The 22,590-nt window shown below is 43.3% G+C and overlaps 1 pseudogene; it reads left to right on the top strand.

Annotated features, from left to right (window-relative positions):
- The first annotated feature begins 539 nt into the window (after window positions 1-539).
- On the top strand, window positions 540-18,395 carry LOC139374493 (autophagy-related protein 2 homolog B-like; annotated as a pseudogene).
- The last annotated feature ends 4,195 nt before the right edge of the window (window positions 18,396-22,590 follow it).

Below are 22,590 nucleotides of genomic sequence, written 5' to 3'. Positions count from 1 at the left end.
GTGGAAAGCGTCAACGTTGCGGAGTCATGCAACTGTTTGTAAACAATTCATACAGAATGTGAGAAATTAAAGCTATTATGTGATTAAATTTCTATATAGAACCCTTTATATGACATGTAACATACTGCCTTACCATGTCAGTTGAGCTATATTCAAGATGTTAAAGAGGTTCATGCTAGCTCGCTGCTAACTAATAAACAATCACAGACGAGAAACAACAAGTCGATGCTGTGGGGATTTAATTTGATAGCCATTGACATACCCTACAAGCCTGTTGTACTAACTACATCCTTGATATCAAACTGTAAGATTATTTTGGGGCTAGCAGTATTGTCAAACCATTAAAATAAACCTAGATGTCGGATTTTTTCAGTTAGCGGTATGGACAGGACACCCGGCGTTAGCAAGCAATGACGTGATGACAGAGACCGTTTTGGCTAGCTGATAATGCCACCCATTCGGTTTCGATTCTAGCCCGAAGCTTAGAATTAAGGGTTAGGGTGATGTAACTAACATGCAGCTACTAACAGTAATGCTGATCAAATGTATAGTTGAGAGTTTAAATGTTATGTTCCAGCTCATTGGCAGGAACGGCAAACTGAAGTTGAAATTATTGCCACGTATCTCCTTCTCTCTGTGTGTAAAAGGATGTTTTCCTGTCTTTTGGAAGTCATTAGAATGACAAGACTGATACTACCAATGCTAAATTATTTGAAGATAAATGTATAGTTATCCAACATCCTTTTTCTCCATACAACATATTTGTTGAATACTGAATTCAACAGCCATTTGGAAGCCACCACAATTATCAGACCAACATGACTTGGCCATTTTCTGAATCTATAAAGAAGCGGGCATGCAGATACCTTTTGCATCGGTATTTGGGCAATTTCCTACAAGAGAAGCTGAGCTTAGATCAGCTTAGTTTAGACCTCTATCAAGGCACTGGATCACTGGCACAAGTGCCGTTGGACAAGTGGGTAAGTTCAATCTTTGTTATGTAACTAAGCAAATATTAATAATGGGATTTGTATTGACATACATACTGACAGTGTACCTTTGCCTGATAGCTTTTTCTCCCCCCTCAGTGAGATCCTTGATTCAGTGGATGCCCCCTTCAAGGTAAGAGGGCTTCATCCAGACCATCTCTCTGACCGTACCATGGGCGTCCCTGCTGCAGGAGAACTGTGCCCTGGATGTCAAGGGGTTGGAGATGGTGTTCAGACCCAGACCACGTATGGGTGAGGGGACACCTCAATCAAGGGACCCCCTCAATCACCTCCATCTCTTTTTGTCTCTTCATCATCATCATTGCATTATGGCTGCTACTAGTGCACACACCGCTAACTAGCTAGCGATTTCACATCGACTACAGATAAATAAACCATGTTGACAATGTTGACCCTTGTGTGCCACTAGCCTCAGGTATGGAAACCATGTATTGGTCCAGCTTCATGACGAGCAGCATGCAGCTTGCCAAAGAGTGTCTGAGCCAGAGACTAACAGATGACTTGGGGGAGAGCTTCCAGCCATTGGAGGGATTGGAGAAGGTTGCAGAGACCATAGAGACGGGTGTGGTAGATCATTACCATACAACAACACTTGAGTGGGCTTTCTTTCCAAGCATCAGAGGATTGATAACAATGCCTTCTTTGTCATTTCTTTAGTTTTGAGAAGGGTCAAGGTGACTTTTTTGGACACTGTTCTCAGAATCTAACATTTTCCAGAAAATTCCAAAACAGGAATCGGTCTTGTTGCACATCAACAAGTAAGTTGAGGTTACAAGTAGGGAACTACTTGCACATTTTATCTTGAACTAGTGCCTAATACCTTTAACTTGGGTATTTCTGATTTTATTTAGCATTTTCCATACATTTACACTCCACATGAGCTCTTACATCCTTATCTGTGTTGTGTTGTTCAGGATTGTTTACTGTGATGAGACTTGTGAAAGCTCCAGTGTAAATGTGCACCAACCCACCACATTTGCACATAAAAACTTGCAGCTGGAGGGAGTCACCGTCTTCTGGGACGAGTTCTCAGAGGCGGCTAGAGCCGGCTTCAAGTCCTCACCCACCCCAACAGTGAGTCTACATTAAAATAATCCTCTGTGTAGTTTGGAAGCATAGAGAACCTATACTTTTTGCACCCCCCCAGGAGACAGGGGCCAAGCTATCCCCCAGCTGGAACCCTAGAATCATCTGTGAGCCACACCCCCAGTGCACAGAGCCTGTTTCCTCAGCAACACTCTTTAAACCCATGCAGATGGGTCACCTTAGTGGCAAAATTGAACTGCCCCTTGTCCTGAAACAGAACTAAACCATGCCTGGAGCAAAGGTTAGTACAGCATTCTCACATGATTGAAATGGCACAGCAACTGTGAAACTTGGACACACTGAAATGCACAAAATGTCAATTGTCTTGGTCTTTACAACAGTATTTTGTTTTTCAGTTGGATGTTGATGGACAGGCAAGTTCACCTACTCTTGGACATGTTTTTTTTTTTTCAGGCTCAGGTTGGTTTAATTATGGTAATTGAATGATGATATCTTAAAAGGAGTTGCGTCAGACGTTGGTGAGTGAAACACTAAAATCGTCTGCTTTTGTGTGCGAAGCTGGGCCAGAGTGGGGGAAGGACAAGAGGAACCGTCCCATGCAGCAGGAGGATGAGTATCGGCTCCATATGGAGTCCGACCCTGACCTCTTCGTGAGCCAGACCACCAGAACTGTGTCCAGCCGAGGTTCGGATGAACTGTTACCCGCAACTACTATGTTTAATAACCTGGTGATTTGGATTGAGCTTTCTGTTTTTGTAGGCCCATATCTTGATATCATTAACGATTGTTTGATCTAGCTTATTTGTTGTTGGCACAGAGGATGTCTTCTTCTCCATGGCTGACATGAACATGTCTCATAGCCTGTCGTCCCTCCCTCCCCTGGGGGAACCGCCCACTGTGGACTTGGACCTGTCACTCAACAGTAACTACTCCCCCTCCCTAGGAGAGTCTACTGGCAATACCACGGTATGCCTCAATATACAGTATTTATTGTCCATTGTATTGTTAAGCAGCATAACCTAACCTAATGGTATGAGGATTGTAACATAGTACATTTCTTTGTTCTTTTGTCCTCTAAGATCCTCTGGGACGATTACCTGGATGTGCCCAGACAGAGGGAGAAGCAATCCCAGTAAAGCCCATTCCTGACACGGGACTCACCACTCCAACACAAACTGCTGAGACAGACCTGTAATACTGCATTCACACAGGCAGCCCAATTGTGATATTTTTTTTCACTGATTGGTGTTTTGACCAATCAGATCAGCTCTGAAAAAGAGCTGATGTGAAAGTTCTGATGTGATTGTTCAAAAGAAAAATCGGTGGAAAAAAGATCAGAATTGGGCCTAAGAACCAGCATCATGCACTCTCACTCACTACCATTTAGAATAAATTGAGCAGATGGATAAACATTATTTTTTAATGGAAGAATGCTGTTTGAGTCAGTATTCCTATTCAGTTCTTAAGACAGTAACTTCTTAATCTAACATTGTTTGACGCCGGAGAAAACAGAAATGTTATGGTAGTGTTTATGTTTACAAGTCATTAATTCACACATTTTGTCTTGTGTGTCAGCCCACCCAACCAAAGCCCACAGTGATGAGTCCAGGCCAGAGCTGGTCTTCAGGCTGACACTGGGGAACCTGGCTGTATGTGTTCTCCACATTGACTGTTTAGAAGCCTCTTGGCCCTAGACTTGGCGCTCTGGTACCGCTTGCCGTGCAGTAGCAGAGAGAACAGTCTATGACTAGGGTGGCTGGAGTCGTTGATAATTTTTAGGGCCTTTGCCGGACACCGCCTGGTATAGAGGTCCTGGATGGCAAGAAGCTTGGCCCCAGTGATGTACTGGGCCGTTCGCTCTACCCTCTGTCGTGCCTTGCGGTCGGAGACCGAGCAGTTGCCATACCAGGTGGTGATGCAACCCGTCAAGATGTTCTCAATCTCATATGTGTCCTCTATCTCTCCAGGTTTGTGGCTCTCCAGTTTTCGCCGAAAGAGATCAGGGTGCCTTGTGAGGATCAGGCGACAAGTGGCTAATCTGCCCATGCCTTCCGTCCTGCTAGCTAACGTTCAATCGCTGGAAAATAAATGGGATGAACTGAAAGCACGTATATCCTACCAACGGGACATTAAAAACTGTAAAATCTTATGTTTCACTGAGTCGTGGCTGAATGACGACATTAAGAACATACAGCTGGCGGGTTATACACTCTATCGGCAGGATAGAACAGCAGCCTCTGGTAAGACACGGGGCTGGGGTCTATGCATTTCTGTAAACAACAGCTGGTGCACGATATCTAAGGAAGTCTCAAGGTTTTGCTCGTCTGAGGTAGTGTGGTCTACAGCTTATCATGAGATACTCTATCTAGCTAGAGAGTTTCTGTATTTTTCGTAGCTGTCTACATACCACCACAGACCGATGCTGGCATTAAAACCGCACTCAATGAGCTGTATACCGCCATAAGCAAACAAGAAAACGCTCATCCAGAGGCGGCGCCCTAGTGGCCGGGAACTTTAATGTAGGGAAACTTTAATCCGTTTGACCTAATTTCTATCAGCATGTTAAATGTGCAACCAGAGGGGAAAAAATCTAGACCACCGTTACTCTACACACAGAGACACATACAAAGCTCTCCCTTGCCCTCCATTTGGCAAATCTGACCATAATTCTATCCTCCTGATTCCTGCTTACAAGGAACAATTTAAAGCAGGAAGCACCAGTGACTCAGTCTATAAAAAGTGGTCAGATGATGCAGATGCTAAACTACAGGACTGTTTTGCTAGCACAGACTGGGATATGTTCCGAGATTCTTCCGATGGCATTGAGGAGTACACCACATCAGTCACTGGCTTTATCAATAAGTGCATCGAGGACGTCGTCCCCACAGTGACTGTACATACATACACCAACCAGGCAACATTCGCACTGAGCTAGAGTCCCGGTTTCAAGGAGCAGGACTCTAACCCGGAAGCTTATAAGAAATCCCGCTATGCTGTCTGATGAACCATCAAACAGGCAAAGCGTCAATACAGGACTAAGATCGAATCGTACTACACCGGCTCCGACACTCGTTGGATGTGGCAGGGTCTGCAAACTATTACAGACTACAAAGGGACGCACAGCCGAGAGCTGCCCAGGGACACGAGCCTACCAGACGAGCTAAACTACTTCTATGCTTGCTTTGAGGCAAGTAACGCTGAAACATGCATGAGAGCATCAGCTGTTCCAGACAACTGTGATTGCGCTCTCCGCAGCCGATGTGAGTAAGACCTTTAAACAGGTCAACATTCAGAAGGCCGCAGGGCCAGACGAATTACCAGGACGTGTACTCCGAGCATGCGCTGATCAACTGGCAAGTGTCTTCATAGACATTTTCAACCTCTCCCTGTCCTAGTCTGTAATACCTACATGTTTCAAGCAGACCACCATAGTCCCTGTGCCCAAGAACACTAAGGTAACCTGCCTAAATGACTACCTGTAGCGTCTGTAGCCATGAAATGCTTTGAAAGGTTGGTCATGGCTCACATAAACACAATTATCCCAGAAACCCTAGACCCACTCCAATTTACATACTGCATCAACAGATCCACAGATGATGCAATCTCTATTGCACTTCACACTGCCCTTTCACACCTGGACAAGAGGAGAATGCTATTCATTGACTACAGCTCATCGTTCAAAACCATAGTGCCCTCAAAGCTCATCACTAAGCTATGGACCCTGGGAATAAACACCTCCCCTGCAACTGGATCCTGGACTTCCTGACGGGCCGCCCCCAGGTGGTAAGGGTAGGTAACAACACATCCGCCACGCTGATCCTCAACACGGGGGCCCCTCAGGGGTGCGTTCTCAGTCCCCTCCTGTACTCCCTGTTCACTCATGACTGCACGACCAGGCACGACTCCAACACCATCATTAAGTTTGCTGATGACAACAGTGGTAAGCCTGATCACCGACAACGATGAGACAGCCTATAGGGGGGAGGTCAGAGACCTGATTTTGTGGTGCAAGGACAACAACCTCTCCCTCAACGTGATCAAGACAAAGGAGATGATTGTGGACTATAGAAAAAGGAGGACCGAGCACGCCCCCATTCTCTTCGACAGGGCTGCAGTGGAGCAGGTTGAGAGCTTGAAGTTCCTTGGTGTCCACATCACCAACAAACTAACATGGTCCAAGCACACCAAGACAGTTGTGAAGAGGGTATAACAAAATATCTATTCCCCCTCAGGAGACTGAAAAGATTTGGCATGAGTCCTCAGATCCTCAGAAGGTTTTACAGCTGCACAATCGAGAGCATCCTGACGGGTTGCATCACTGCCTGGTATGGCAACTGCTCGGCCTCCGACCGCAAGGCACTACAGAGGGTAGTGCGTTCGGCCCCAGTACATCACCGGGATCAAGCTTCCTGCCATCCAGGACCTCTATACCAGGCGGTGTCAGGGGAAGGCCCTAAAAATTGTCAGACTCCTGCCACCCTAGTCATACATAGACTGTTGTCTCTGCTACCACACAGCAAGCGGTACCGGAGCGCCAACTCTAGGTCCAAGAGGCTCCTAAATAGCTTCTTCCCCCAAGCCATAAGACTCCTGAACAGCTAATCAAATGGCTACCCAGACTATTTGCCTTGCCCCCCTCCCCCAGAACGCTGCTGCTTACTCTCTGCAATTATCCATGCATAGTCACTTTAATAACTCTACCCACATGTACATATTACCTCAATTCCCTCGACACCGGTGCCCCCGCACATTTACTCTGTACCGGTACCCCCTGTATATAGCCCCGCTTTTGTTATTTACTCCTGCTCTTTAATAATTTGTTATTCTTATCTCTTACTTTGTTTGTTGTTGGTATTTTCTTAAAACTGCATTGTTGGTTAAGGGCTTGTAAGTTAGCATTTCACTGTAAGGTCTACCTGTTGTATTCAGCGCATGTGACATACACTTTGATTGGATTTGATATTGTAACTGATGTTCAAATCCATTTTGGGATCTAGGCATACATGTGCTTATAGAGATGCATTTTTGTTCTCTCTGTCTGTCATACCTCAGCTCCTGACATTTGACACCCCTGTCACCGCTGAGGCACCATCTGCCATCTGCCTCCACCTGCACTACAAACTGTCTGAACGCAGAGGGCCGCAGGTAAGAGCACATCTTAGTGAGATTAGAAGCTGCAATGAATGCACTGTGATTGGATTCCCAGTTCCGCAACCCAATTTGCAACACTCAAGTAAATGAAACTTAATTTTGCATCACTTATGCATTAATGTCAAAGGGAGATTTGTGTGGGAATTGAAATTACATGTGTGGATCTCAAGTTAGGATTCGGCCCACATTGTATGTAACTAATTCTGTACAGTGCCTGATACAGTACCCCCTTACACTCCTTTGTCCAGGGCTGACAGGTGCGTTTGGGTACCATGCCCAGGAAGGCTGACTTTCAGGTGGAGTTGGGGGCGGTCCGCTCTGAAGTGGATATCAGCATTGTGGACCGCCTCAACTCTCTGCTGCAGCCACAGAAGCTGGTCACCGCGGAGATGATGGCCTCTCACATATACACGTCCTATAATAAACATGTCAGTTTGGTGAGGACTGTCTTCACACTACTTTGTCTCAAGGCTCTTTCAGGGCTTTTTAGCAGTCATATCAGCATTTCTACATTGTAAAGATTTTTGTAAACTTGTGTTTGAAGGAGTTGCCTGTTGTTGCAGTAAATATGAAAAACATCACATCAAATGCTGTTTTCTGCTTCCACCCCACAGCACAAGGCCTTTACAGAGGTCTTCCTTGATGACAGCCGTACTCCGGCCAACACCCACTTGTCGATAACAGTCAACACCCGTGTTGAGCCTGGTGGTGCGCTTCCCTATCACAGACCTGCGCTCTGACCAGGAGACGGGCCCCTGGTTTAAGAAGTCCTCGCAGAAGAAGGTTCTGTACCTGGAGCTCGAGGACCTGGAGGTGAAGACAGAGTTCACAGGGGGAAGCTCCCCTGAGCAGACCAAGATGGAGCTCACCTTCAAGGAGCTAGTCGGTATGTGTCATCCAGCTGCTAACGGACAGAGTAGCCTCAAAACCAGAACCACTTTTGATACACATCATTCATGTACTAATTTTTCATCAATTTTCACAGGGAAGTTTCAGGAAAAGGAGGACCAGCCAGAAGGCAGGTTCCTCAAGGTCTCCCACACTATGGTTGGAAACATGACCATCTCTGACAGTGGGAAGTTTGACTGGCCCAGGTACTGTACACCTGTCCATGTAGTACTGTACTGCTTCATGTCATACCTACACCTTATTCCTTAGATATTGTGAAACTCCTTACTAACCCTCCCCTGCCCCTCCAGAGTGGTGCTGAAAGTCAACCCCACCGCTGTCTACTCCATCCTGGAACGTGTGACTGCTGAGGAGAACGAGGGGGCTGAAGACCAATCCCCAGGTGAGGAAGAGGAAGTGGGAGGGGGAGCCCACTCACTGAATGATGTCTGTGACTTTGGGAAGGCTGAACCCTCCCCCTTTTCCTCACGCCGGGTCATGTATGAGAATGAGGAGGTAGGAACACATCATTATTGAAACACTAATTTTAACATAATTATTGATCAACAACAACATTTGTCACATGCACTAAATAAATCAGGTGTAGACCTTACCGTGAAAGGCTTACTTACAAGCCCGTAACCAACAAAGCAGTTTTAAGAAAATGGAGAAATGAATAAACTAAAGTACAAAAATATATTGTAATCACAAAATAACAATAATGAGGATATACAGTTGACGTCAGAAGTTTACATACACTTAGGTTAGAGTCATTAAAACTCGTTTTTCAACCAATCCACAAATTTCTTGTTAACAAACTATAGTTTTGGCAAGACGGTTAGGACATCTACTTTGTGCATGACACAAGTAATTTTCCCAACAATTGTTTACAGACAAATTATTTAACGTATAATTCACTGTATCACAGATCCAGTGGGTCAGAAGTTTACATACACTAAGTTGACTGTACCTTTAAACAGCTTGGAAAATTCCCTAAAATGATGTCACTGCTTTAGAAGCTTCTGATAGGCTAATTAACATAATTTGAGTCAATTGGAGGTGTACCTGTGGATGTATTTCAAGGCCTACCTTCAAACTCAGTGCCTCTTTGCTTGACATCATGGGAAAATCAAAAGAAATCAGCCAAGACCTCAGAAGAAAAAAAAATGTCAGGAATTGTGAAAAACTGAGTTTACATGTTTTTGGCTAAGGTGTACAGTTGAACTCAGTTTTTCACAATTCCTGACATTTAATCCTAGTAAAAATCTCTGTCTTAGGTCAGTTAGGATCACCACTTTATTTTAAGAATGTGAAATGTCAGAACAATAGTAGAGAGAATGATTTATTTCAGCTTTTATTTCTTTCATCACATTCCCAGTGGGTCAGAAGTGTACATACACAATTAATATTTGGTAGCATTGCCTTTAAAATTGTTTAACTTGGGTCAAACGTTTCGTGAAGCCTTCCACAACCTTCCCACAATAAGTTGGGTAAATTTTGGCCCATTCCTCCTTGCTTGCACACGCTTTTTCAGTTCTGCCCGCAAACTTTGTATAGGATTGAGGTCAGGGCTTTGTGATGACCACTCCAATACCATGACTGTGTTGTCCTTAAGGCATTTTGCCACAACTTTGGAAGTATGCTTGGGGTCATTGTCCATTTGGAAGACCCATTTGCGGCCAAGCTTTAACTTCCTAACTGATGTCTTGAGATGTTGCTTCAATATAGCCATATAATTGTCCAGTCTTTCCTGCAGCAAAGCACCCCCACAACATGATGCTGCCACCCCTGTGCTTCACGGTTGGGATGGTGTTCTTTGGCTTGCAAGCCTCCCCCTCTTTCCTCCAAACACAACTATGGCCATTATGGCCAAACAGTTAAATTTTTGTTTCATCAGACCAGAGGACATTTCTCCAAAAAGTACGATCTTTGTCCCCATGTGCAGTTGCAAACCCTAGTCTGGCTTTTTTATGGCGGTTTTGTAGCAGTGGCTTCTTCCTTGCTGAGCAGCCTTTCAGGTTATGTCGATATAGGACTCGTTTTACTGTGGATAAAGATACTTTTGTACCTGTTTCCTCCAGCATCTTCACACGGTCCTTTGCTGCTGTTCTGGGATTGATTTGCACTTTCCGCACAAATACATTCATCTCTATGAGACAGAACGCATCTGCTTCCTAAGTGGTATGATGGCTGCGTGGTCCCATAGTGTTTATACTTGCGTACTATTTTTTGACCAGATGAACGTGGTACCTTCAGTCGTTTGGAAATTGCTCCCAAGGATGAACCAGACTTGTGGAGGTCTGCCATTTTTTTCTGAGGTCTTGGCTGATTTCTTTTGATTTTCCCATGATGTCAAGCAAAGAGGCACTGAGTTTGAAGGTATATCCACAGGTACACCTCTAATTGACTCAAATTAAATCAGAAACTTCTAAAGCCATGACATCATCTTCTGAAATTTTCCAAGCTGTTTAAATGCACAGTCAACTTAGTGTATGTAAACTTCTGACCCCTGGAATTGTGATACAGTAAATTAGAAGTGAAATAATCTGTCTGTAAACAATTGTTGGAAAAATGACTTGTGTCATGCACAAAGTAGATGTCCTAAACGACTTGCCAAAACTATAGTTTGTTAACAAGAAAGTTGTGGAGTGGTAGAAAAACTAGTTTTAATGACTCCAACCTAAGTGTATGTAAACTTCCGACTTCAACTGTATTTCCTCACTGTTGGTCTGGGTTTCCTCTGCAGGAGTTCCTGATTGCAGTGGGAATGAAAGGGGCCACACTCCAGCACCGAGTGGTTCCCCCCCAAACTGGGCTGGTATGACCAGGTAAACTCAACACCTGTTAATCCAAGGTGTTGTTTGTGTACAGTTCAATGCCACAACTTATTTTAGTCATACATCTTAAGCATCCCTTTGAACAGATGAACCATACTCCTGACTGATCAGTGCTTCTTGGTTGTGTGTAACAGATCATAGACTTCCTGAATGTGTCTGATGAGCCTGTGTTGGGTTACACACCCCCTGCCTCAGTCACCACCCTTCATCTCCACTTGTGGAGCTGCTCACTAGACTACAGGTGCTGTTGATTGACTACAGTGCATTCGGAAAGTATTCACAACCCTTGACTTTTTCCTAATTTTGTTCCATTACAGACATATTTTTTTCCTCATCAATCTACATAGAGTACCCCATAACGACAAAGCGAAAGTAAAAAAGCAGAAATACTTCATTTATGTAAGTATTCAGACACTTTGCTTTAAGACTCGAAATTGAGCTCAGTGCATCCTGTTTCCATTGATCATCCTTGAGATGTTTCTACAACTTGAGTGGAGTCCACCTGTGGTAAATTCAATTGATTGGACATGGTTTGAGAAGGCACACACCTGTCTATATAAGGTCTCACAGTTGACAGTGCATGTCAGAGCAAAAACCAAGCCACGAGGTCGAAGGAATTGTCCATAGAGTTCCAATACAGGATTGTGTCGAGGCACAGATCTGGGGAAGGGTACCAAAACATTTCTGCAGCATTGAATGTCCCCAACAACACAGTGGCCTCCGTCATTCTTAAATGTGAGAAGTTTGGAACCACCAAGACTCTTCCAAGAGCTGGCCTCCGGGCTGAACTGCGCAATCGCGGGAGAAGGGCCTTGGTCAGGATAGTGACCAAGAACCCGATGGTCACTCTGACGGAGCTCCAGAGCACAGAGCTTCCTCTGTGGAAATGGGAGAACTTTCCAGAAGGACAACCATCTCTGCAGCATTCCACCAATCAGGCCTTTCTCTTCAGTAAAAAGCACATGACAGCCCGCTTGAGTTTGCCAAAAGTCACCTAAAGGACTCTCAGACCATGATAAACAAGATTCTCTGGTCTGATGAAACCAAGATTGAACTCTTTGGCCTGAATGCCAAGCGTCACGTCTGGATGAAACCAGGCACCATCCCTACGGTGAAGCATGGTGGTGGCAGCATCATGCTGTGGGGATGTTTGTTAGCGTTAGGGACTGGGACACTAGTCAGGATCGAGGGAAAGATGAATGGAGCAAAGTACAGACAGATCCTTAATGAAAACCTGCTCTAGAACACCTTCCAACAGGACAACGACCCTACACACACAGCCAAGACAACGCAGGAGTGGCTTCGGGACCTGTCTCTGAATGTCCTTGAGTGGCCCAGCCAGAGCCCAGACTTGAACCTGATCAAACATCTCTGGAGAGACCTGAAAATATTTGTGCAGCGACGCTCCCCATCCAACCTGACAGAGCTTGAGAGGATCTGCAGAGAAGAATGGGAGAAACTGCCCAAATACAGGTGTGCCAAGCTTGTAGTGTCATACCCAAGAAGACTCAAGGCTATAATCACTGCCAAAGTACTGAGTAAAGGGTCTGAATCCTTATGTAAATGTCATATTTCAGTTTATTATTTCTAATAAATTTGCTAATCTTTAAAACAAATCTGTTTTTGCTTTGTCGTTATGGGGTATTGTGTGTAGATTGAGGGGGAAAACAATTGAATTATTTTTAGAATAAGGCTGTAATGTAACAAAATGTGGAAGAAGTCAAGGGGCCTGAAATACTTATCGAATGTACTGCATGTCACGTTCATGACTTAATTCATCATGTATTTTCTATGTATTTTCTATGTATTCAGTGTTTGTATTTTAACATGCATCCATCCCTCTGCAGACCCCTGTATCTCCCACTCAGGTTTCTGATGGTAGTGGAGACATTTAGCATCTCCAGCAGTGTCTCCTTAGACCACTCATCCTCCTCTCTCAGGTACTGTTGCAGCACTGGTCATGTCATTGAAATAAAATCATCAGTGGCGTATGACTGGATGTTTCTGTATTTTGTGTTTCTAGGATCATTTTGGATGAAGCAGCTTTGTTCCTCTCTGACGAGCAATACCGTCTCTCTAAATCTATTGCGAGGTGAAACGATTTCTGTTACATTTTCAATTTGAATGTCAAAGATCCTTTAGACGCTCTGACCAGTAACCCATTTGCGTTAACGCCCAGACTATGTGCAGGTGGTAGACATGGGAACATTAGAGCTGAGGATCACTTCGGTCAAACCTGGAGTGGACAGAGAATTGGTAAGAGCTGACAAACTCTGTTGATCTATGAGAAACCTGTTTCCAACAACAAGACGGCACCGTTGAGCCAATCTTCTCACTGTGTCTTTTGACAGACTGAGCCCAGATTTGAGCTACGCTGTTCCAGTGATGTCATCCACATCAGAACGTGTTCAGACTCCTGTGCTGCTCTGATGAACCTCATCCAGTACGTGGCCAGCTATGGAGACCTACAGCCCCCTCCTGGGCTGGAGGCCAAGAGCACCAGCTCCAAGCAGAGCGCAAAGGTCAGCTTTTATACCCCTCGGATACATTTATGACTCATCATAGACATTACGCTATATCAAACTGTTGCCTTGAGTGATGAGCAGTGAATGGTCAGTGAAGAATTTGTTGTATCTGTATATTGTGAGGCACATTTATGACACAACAAAGCCATTACAATTACAGTATATCAAACTCTTTTGTTGAGAGAGTAGAACAGTCGGAACTGTGATTCTAAATACTGTTGTGAGGATATGGACTCTGCTGTCTGCTGAGTTAAAATGTTGTGTCTGGCCAGCCGGAGGCTCCAAACCTCAGCATGTTGGATAACTAGTACATTTAGTCTGTCTATTGCATTGGTGTGAAAGGTGTGTTTATTGTCTCAGGATCGGGACGAGGAGCCAGTGGTGAATAAGTTGATCCCAGACTCCATTGAAATCAAAGACAACCACTTTGGCCAGCCCCTGGACAGCAGCGACTCCAGCAGGGGAGCCCTGAAGTTCCCCGTCCCAGAGGTGCGCTACCTCATCAGATCTCTGTCATCTGGCACCTCTACGGAGGGAAGGACTTTGGGAGCGCTACATTCACCTCCTCTCCTGCTAGAAGTCGGGGTGAGTGTGTTTGTGCTTTGGACTGTTCAACTGTTCTTTATTACAACAACAATACTAGGAGATGTGATTGAACTGAGATTGTGTCAAATGACAGGATGGAGAAAGAAAGAAAAGGATGTAGAGTAATGGTGAAAAGGTGCAACAGATGATCAAGTGTCCTTTGTTAATGTTTGGGATATGTTGAAGGTGGACCAGCCTAAAGTCCCGGCAGGTGTTCATCATCCAGGACCTGGAGATCAGAGACTGACTGGCCATCTCCCAGATGAACAAGTTCCTGTACCTCTACTCCAGCAAGGAGATGCCCCGCACTGCCCACTCCAACATGGTGAGAGACATTATGCATGTAGAGAGACTCTGAATGATTGGCTATGAAAAGCCAACTGACATTTACTCCTGAGGTTGTTGCACCTGTTGCACCCTCGACAACCACTGTGATTATTATTATTATTTGACCCTGCTGGTCATCTATGAACATCTTGACCATGTTCTGTTATAATCTCCACCTGGCACAGCCAGAAGAGGATTGGCCACCCCTCATAGCCTGGTTCCTCTCTAAGTTTCTTCCTAGGTTCTGGCCTTTCTAAGGAGTTTTTCCTAGCCACCGTGCTTCTACACCTGCATTGCTTGCTGTTTGGGGTTTTATGCTGGGTTTCTGTACAGCACTTTGAGATATCAGCTGATGTAAGAAGGGCTTTATAAATGCATTTGATTGATGTAGAGTAATGTCCATGTGATTGTGGTCACATTAAAGACACGATAGTGGTTAAGGCATGGTTATGCTGAATGTGTTTGTTTGTGGCTCCAGCAACGCCAGGATAGTGGGTGTTAATCCCAGAACCACTCATACTTTAAAATGTATGCACGCGTGACTAAGTCACTTTGGATAAAAACATTTGCTTAATATTATATATTTTTCTTTGTTTTCTTGCAGCTAACAGTTCGGGCTCTGCACATGTGTCCAGAGACAGGTCAAGCACCCCTGGAATGCTGTCTGCGAGTCTTACTCATGCCCCTTCGTCTCAACATCGATCAGGTGAGCCAGAGATAAACATGCTGGTTTTATCCAGTTAATCATACCTCTTTCTGAGGTTTCCAAAAGATCAAGGCATGGAAATGTAATGCTTTCACATGCTCTCATTTAACACATTTTCAGTTATACTATTGATCCCTTTGAAATTACCTTTGCTTTTTTATTTTCTTGTAGGATGCATTGTTTTTCTTGAAAGACTTCTTTTCCAACCTTGCTGCTGAAGTTGAGATATTTTTTCCACCTGATCAAGAAGGTAAAAAATCCTTGGCTAGAGGCTTATATTGAGTAGATTTGAATCATTTCGTGATTTGTCTCCGAGCAAAATGTTGACCCTCAATGATGCATTTGTTGGTCTGCAGCCCTGTGCGTTTCAATGAAGAAGCCATCTGCCCCAGAGGTTGTCCTGCAGCTTCACTAAGCATGGAGGTGGGAGCCAGGACTCTGCGCCCATCATCTCTGTGCCTGCCCAGAGCCGCTGCAGCATCAACGGCCTCACCTTATCCAGTAACAGCAACACTGGGGAAGCTGAGGCTGCCACTGCATCATCCTTCACTGACCAGCCCATCTTCTTCAGGTAGGTGTCCCTTACTCTGTAGAGGTGGACAGGCACCTGATGTCATTTGGGTTAAGGCATAACTTATCTTCATCTTACTGTACGTGTTCTACACACAAATAATGAAGTGTTTGAGTTTTGCTAGCAAATGATGAAATATTTGTTTGATTTCCCTCAGTTTTGGTTTACCTCTGAAGTTCCTATTCGTCTGGATTACCATGGAAAACACGTTTCAATGGAGCAAGTATGTTGTTTTAACAATCTCTAAAAACATACTGTATACAAACACATTCAGTTTTGTGATCAGGGATTCCAGTGTTGACAGACTTGACAACTGGTGTTGTGCAGCCTACATATTGTGCAATATTTTGGTTAACCAGCGCTGATGTACAGTATTCAAATGCAGAAGCTTCATTTATGAAGAATGTGCATTTCTTACTCTCGCAGTAGAATAGTTTGCTGATGTTTCTTGCACTGCTCCTCTGTTTCAGGGAACATTTGCTGGGACTGTGATTGGGTTGACACAGTTGAATTACTCCGAGCTGAAACTAAGGAGATTATGCTACAGACAAGGGTAGGTTTAATCAGTACAGTCCCTTCATATTAGTATGATTTGTTATGACAGGACATACCAACACTTAATTGGGTTATTCCTGATGTTAAATGATGACACACAATCTATTATGTCTAGTATAAAAAAATACAGTATGCAGAAACCATAAGAACATTCTTGGTTTTCTTCCAGACTGTTGGGAGTGGATAAGCGCTTTTCCTATGCAATAAATGAGTGGCTGAACGACATCAAAAAGAACCAGCTGCCAGGACTGTTGGGTGGCGTGGGACCTGTCCACTCGCTGGTACAGTTGGGTAAGTAGGACATGTGTAAGTTGATAAACTGGTGTTGCACTGTAATGTATTTACCTATTAAATCAGACAGTATTTTGCCTGTTCCTAAAATTACTAAAGAAGATTCTGTCTAAGCCTCTCAGAACCACACAATATATTATGACTAAGGGCATGCTTGTTTTGGCCAATTGGTCCACAATGGAAATGAGTCTAAGCTTTTGGTTCAACCTAAAGACTATTGTTATACATAGACTGAGTGTACAAAACATTAGGAACACCTTTCTGATACAGTTTCTTGTTTTTTTGCTGAAAGAAGTGAAACTAAGGTCGTCAGCTGCAATACCCCATTTGTGTCAAGGTATGACGAGTTGTGCATTCTTTTATGGGTCTTTGGGCAACAATTTTGTACTGGCCAGTCAGTTGACTAACTGTAGCCCATCAGTTGCTCTGCACAATTCGTGGCAGTCTCCTTTGTCCTCTTTCGTCAAAGGCCCATTTTCAACCACTGGTCGAATGTTTTGTACACCCAGTGTATATCTGAGAGTATGTTAATGTATAGATGTCTTAATAAACCAAAGTCAAATCAGAAATCCTGATCTAATCAGCCTTTTTTTGCATTAACCAAATAATAACACACTTTTCCTTTTCCACCTCGTGTTCAGTCCAGGGATTTAGGGACCTGGTGTGGCCCCGATAGAGCAGTACCGGAAGGATGGTCGGGTTGTATTGCGATTGCAGCGTGGTACTGCCTCCTTTGGAACCTCCACAGCTATGGCTGCTCTGGAACTTACCAACCGCATGGTGCGAACTATCCAGGTAAAGAAAACTCACCCCAGTCCAAAAATACATGTATAGGTTGTAACTGTCCTGCATCTCTTTTCAACTTGTGTGTTACAAGTTTATCAGGCTCCATGTAATGAAAAACAATTTGTTTGATTTGTGCTCTTCAGGCAGCAGCAGAGATGGCTTATGACATCTCCAGGATCCGATGAGAGGGAGACAAAGAGAATAAAACGGTTCTCTCATTACAGATTGTCCCATCAGCCAGTTAATCTCCGGGAAGGTGTAGCCAACGCTTAGTGTTGTAAAAGAGGTAACTTGCATGATGCTAACATTTTGCATCTCATCTGCTTGTAGTGCTGCTTGGTGTTACACACTACAAGATTGAATACAGGATGAAGTTACCTGTCATGACTGTAATAAATCATACTCAATATTCGTATTCCCCACAGGGAATCACGGACACTGCTCTGACCATCTATGACACGGCCACGCGTGAGCACGAGCAGCGTGGGATGACCGGGGCAGTGGGTGGGGTCCTTCGACAGCTCCCCCCCCCATCTGTGGTCAAGCCTCTCATCATGGCCACTGAGGCCACCTACAACGTGCTGGGGGCATGAGGAACCAGTTTCACCCAGATGCACGCCAGGAAGAATCCCAGAAATGGTGGCAAGGGGAGGAGTGATGGCCGACGGCTTTCCAATGACTGAACTGATGGTTGTTCAGAATGAGGGCAGTGTATTTTCCTTCAAAGAAAACATCCCTCAACTGTTGCAAGGCCCAATGAGTATTACAAGCTGGAAGAATCTGGTTCTGCAGATGTAATTATTTGAGGTAAAATGGAGTGTCGCTGAAAAGTCAGTGCTGGTGTAAATGAAACACAATTAGACTTGTGGCAGTTGGAGCTAGTGTGAATCAGCTTGTGTTACCTTTTATATCACATTTTCTCTTGCAGTGCCTTCATGGTAATATTATACTGTTGTACTACCATATGTTAGACAAAGGGACCCGTAGGAGCAGCTAGTGTGCAGAGTCAGAGGTCACTGTGCCATACTGTAGATCATAATTGATTACCTTGGCTATATGATAGGACTGGCTTGTTTTCAATGTCGATAATCTTTCCATAATGGTAACAGTAGTTTGTCATATTCAACATTCGCTTATCCTAATTTGTGTCAAATAACACTAATATCTCAACGAGATGCTCTAAGCTATTGAAGTGTATGTCCCTTAACATTTTATACAGTGTACCATGTATATGTGTGGGCTTTATAACTAACTATTATATGTAACATTTCTTGCAGACAGCATCCTAAAAGACATTCTCAGCATTGTGTAATGTGTTGTGGTTAAAATGTATAGATCTGCATTTTCAATTACAACTAATGTTGTAACTGTGACCAGTAAAATGGGGGGGGTCAGACTTTTTGCTGAGTATGGCTGTTTAGTGACTCTGAAATACATTATGAGAGCATTGCAGGCTACTGTCCTGTGGCACAATTGTCTATGTAGCCATTTTTTTTGGTCATGTTTAAATTGACATTTTATAAATATAAAATTGAGAAGCAGTCTGTGCCCATCTATATTACACATAACTGCCACTATACTTTTCCCTAAATCCTCTTGTGCTGTCTGGTACTTAGTCTTGTGCTGTCTGCTACTTAGTCTTAAATATCATGCCCATGTTTGCAATATTGTTTGTAGGCATCTGTGCTTATTTTTGAGATGGCTGATATAATTGTGATGCAGCCTTTAAATATGCTCTACAACCCTAAGTTGTTTTGGACAGTGGTTCAATACAAAAATGTCTAACTGTTAAAGTAAAGGGAATTGTAATGTATGTGATAAGAGAATATTGTTTATTGTACATAACTGTACAGTTGATCTTCACAATTTGTATTAAAATCATGTGATATTCTTTAAAAAGGGAAATAAACTATTTACTGTCCACTGAAATATCTTGCCTCGAGAAGCCAAGCGTTATTCCGTTTATAAACATGCTCATCGGTGGAGGCAAAAAAATAAAAAAAATAGGACACACCCACAGGTTGGTTACCATAGAAACAGTGGGGAAGCAACAAACGGGACAGAGTTGGTAAGTTTGTTGCACTCGCATACCGTTCTATAAATAATGATACAATATTGTAACATTACACTGTCATGTCATACAATGTGTCGAGTAAACACTGAAATATTGATTTTATCCTCCACTCTGCAGAACTTTTCCGATGATGTTGGACTTCACTGTAAATCTTAACAGCCTTGGTTTCGAGTGTGGATTAAGTGAAAATGAAAAAGAATTCATATTCCTCCGTGCACGCGCTAATGGATTGACTGTATGTGGGTGTGTACATGCAGCATTCTTGTGCAAACTTGCATATTCATTGAGGTATGCTTGGAAACTCACAACACAATATCCCACACAATACAGTACAACACTCTAGGCCAGTGGTCACCAACCTTGTCTGAGTCAAGATCACCTTCGCAGTCAGGAGTGACTGAGCGCTCTACTGCTCAGATTTTTTTTTTTTTTTTTACATTAACCTCACACACACAGTTTTGTAAGAATTAGGTTTGGGTAGTAGGCCTAATACATTATCACAGCATATTGGCTATATGATTGGCCTGCCAATATTGTTAATCAGACCATATTATATTTAAATTCTCGAGCTTTGATACTAAAATAGATAAGTGTAAGCATAGTGAGGCACTGTGAAGCGTGAATTTAAATAATTCGCTTTTTTATTTTACTGGACTTATGGTACCTGCATCTGATGGTCAACGAAATCAAATCACGACGTCAGTGATCTTCGGGTCGAAAAGTCGGAGCTCTAGAAAGATGCCCGAGTGTCCGACTTGGAATTCCGAGTTGGATGACCTTTCAAAACGATTTTTCCCAACCGCTTCTCACCTCTCTCCTTTCCTCCGGTGAGACTGACCAGAGAGAGAGGACACCGTCTTCCACCTGATGGCGAAACTCGAGTCGCACCGCATCTGCCTCATGCACAAATGAATGTTGTTCCTATGACCAGAGAAAGTTAAATATTCCTTAATATTAAAATCGACACGACGAGCTGCTAATAATAATAAAAAGCAGGGCTATCGAAACTTGGCTACTCATTCATTGCAGCTGCAGCCCGAGCGGAAGTACGGAGAAGGGCGTTTTGTAAGTGTTGAATAAAAACAGTGACAGTGCTGAATATAAACATGAACTCACTCATAAAAACAACAGCTCTTTGCTGTATTCGTTGACAGTCTCTCTGTGGTCATGGTTATAAAAGTTATTAAATCTTACGTAGGCTAGTAGCCTATTAAACCCCGATGTGGTCGTGGAAGCTATGTAGCCACGGTGATTTGAGCTATCCGATTGGGCAGAGCATAGGTGCACTCGATTTAGTCACAGATTCGACCGGTCTGTCGGGTAGGTGGAGTTTGTTTCATGGGAACACTTTCTACTCGGTGCGCAGGACTTTTGAATCAAGTGCATCTACCACAACAGCTCAACACGATTTTTGAAAAGGAGCGCAAGCCTTTATCGTTCTTTGGCTTTTCTACAGAAATATTTGGTGATTGACTATGAATGCCTTGAAGATCGACCAGTTGGCGACCACTATGTCTAGGCAATCATTTTGTTAGGCCTACTTAGAAAATAATGATATATATATATATATATATATATATATATATATATTATATACACAGTTGAAGTCGGAAGTTTACATACACTTAGGTTGGAGTCATTAAAACTCGTTTTTCAACCACTCCACAGATTTCTTGTTAACAAACTATAGTTTTGGCCAGTCGGTTAGAACATCTACTTTGTGCATGACACAAGTCATTTTTCCAACAATTGTTGACAGACAGATTATTTTGCTTATAATTCACTGTATCACAATTCCAGTGGGTCAGAAGTTTACATATACTAAGTTGACTGTGCCTTTAAACAGCTTGGACAATTACAGAAAATTATGTCATGGCTTTAGAAGCTTCTAATTGACATCATCTGAGTCAATTGGAGGTGAACCTGTGGATGTATTTCAAGCCCAACCTTCAAACTCAGTGCCTCTTTGCTTGACATTATGGGAAAATCAAAAGAAATCAGCCAAGACCTCAGAAAAAGCATTGTAGACCTCCATAAGTCTGGTTCATCCTTGGGAGCAATTTCCAAATGCCTGTGTGGTTATGACAACCACACAGCTGTCATAACCCTCAGGAAGGAGACACGTTCTGTCTCCTAGAGATAAACGTGCTTTGGTGTGAAACGTGCAAATCAATCCCAGAACAACAGCAAAGGACCTTGTGAAGATGCTGGAAGAAACAGGCACAAAAGTATCTCTATCACCAGTAAAACAAGTCCTATATCGACATAACCTGAAAGGCCGTTCAGCAAGGAAGAAGCCACTGCTCCAAAACCGCCATAAAAAAGCCAGACTATGGTTTGCAACTGCACATGGGGACAAAGATTATACTTTTTGGAGAAATGTCCTCTGGTCTGATGAAACAAAAATAGAACTGTTTGGCCATAATGACCATCGTTATGTTTGGAGGAAAGGGGGACGCTTGCAAGCCGAAGAACACCATCCCAACCGTTAAGCACAGGGGTGGCAGCATCATGTTGTGGGGGTGCTTTGCTGCAGGAGTGACTGGTGAACTTCACAAAATAGATGGCTTCATGAGGTAGGGAAATTATGTGGATATATTGAAGCAACATCTTAAGACATCAGTCAGGAAGTTGAAGCTTGGTCTTCCAAATGGACAATGACCCCAGGCATACTTCCAAAGTTGTGGCAAATGGCTTAAGGACAACAAAGTCAAGGTATTGGAGTGACCATCACAAAGCCCTGACCTCAATCCCATAGATAATTTGTGGGCAGAACTGAAAAAGCGTGTGCGAGCAAGGAGGCCTACAAACCTGACTCCGTTACACCAGCTCTGTCAGGAGGAATATGCCAACATTTATCCAACTTACTGTGGGAAGCTTGTTTATAGGTAATGCTACCAAATACTAAATGAGTCTATGTAAACATCTGACCCACTGGGAATGCGATGAACGAAATAAAAGCTGAAATAAATAATTCTCTCTACTATTATTCTGACATTTCACATTCTTAAAATAGTGGTGATACTAACTGACCTATGACAGGGAATTTTTACTTGGATTAAATGTCAGGAATTGTGACAAACTGAGTTTAACTGTATTTGGCTAAGGTGTATGTAAACTTCTGACTTCAACTGTATATATATATATATATATATATATATATATATATATATATATATATATATACACACAGTACCAGTAAAAAGTTTGGACACCTACTCATTCAAGGTTTTTTAT

Source organism: Oncorhynchus clarkii, chromosome 19, assembly GCF_045791955.1.
Source record: "Oncorhynchus clarkii lewisi isolate Uvic-CL-2024 chromosome 19, UVic_Ocla_1.0, whole genome shotgun sequence".
Lineage (NCBI taxonomy): Eukaryota > Metazoa > Chordata > Actinopteri > Salmoniformes > Salmonidae > Oncorhynchus > Oncorhynchus clarkii.
This window is presented reverse-complemented; position numbering and strand designations above follow the sequence as displayed.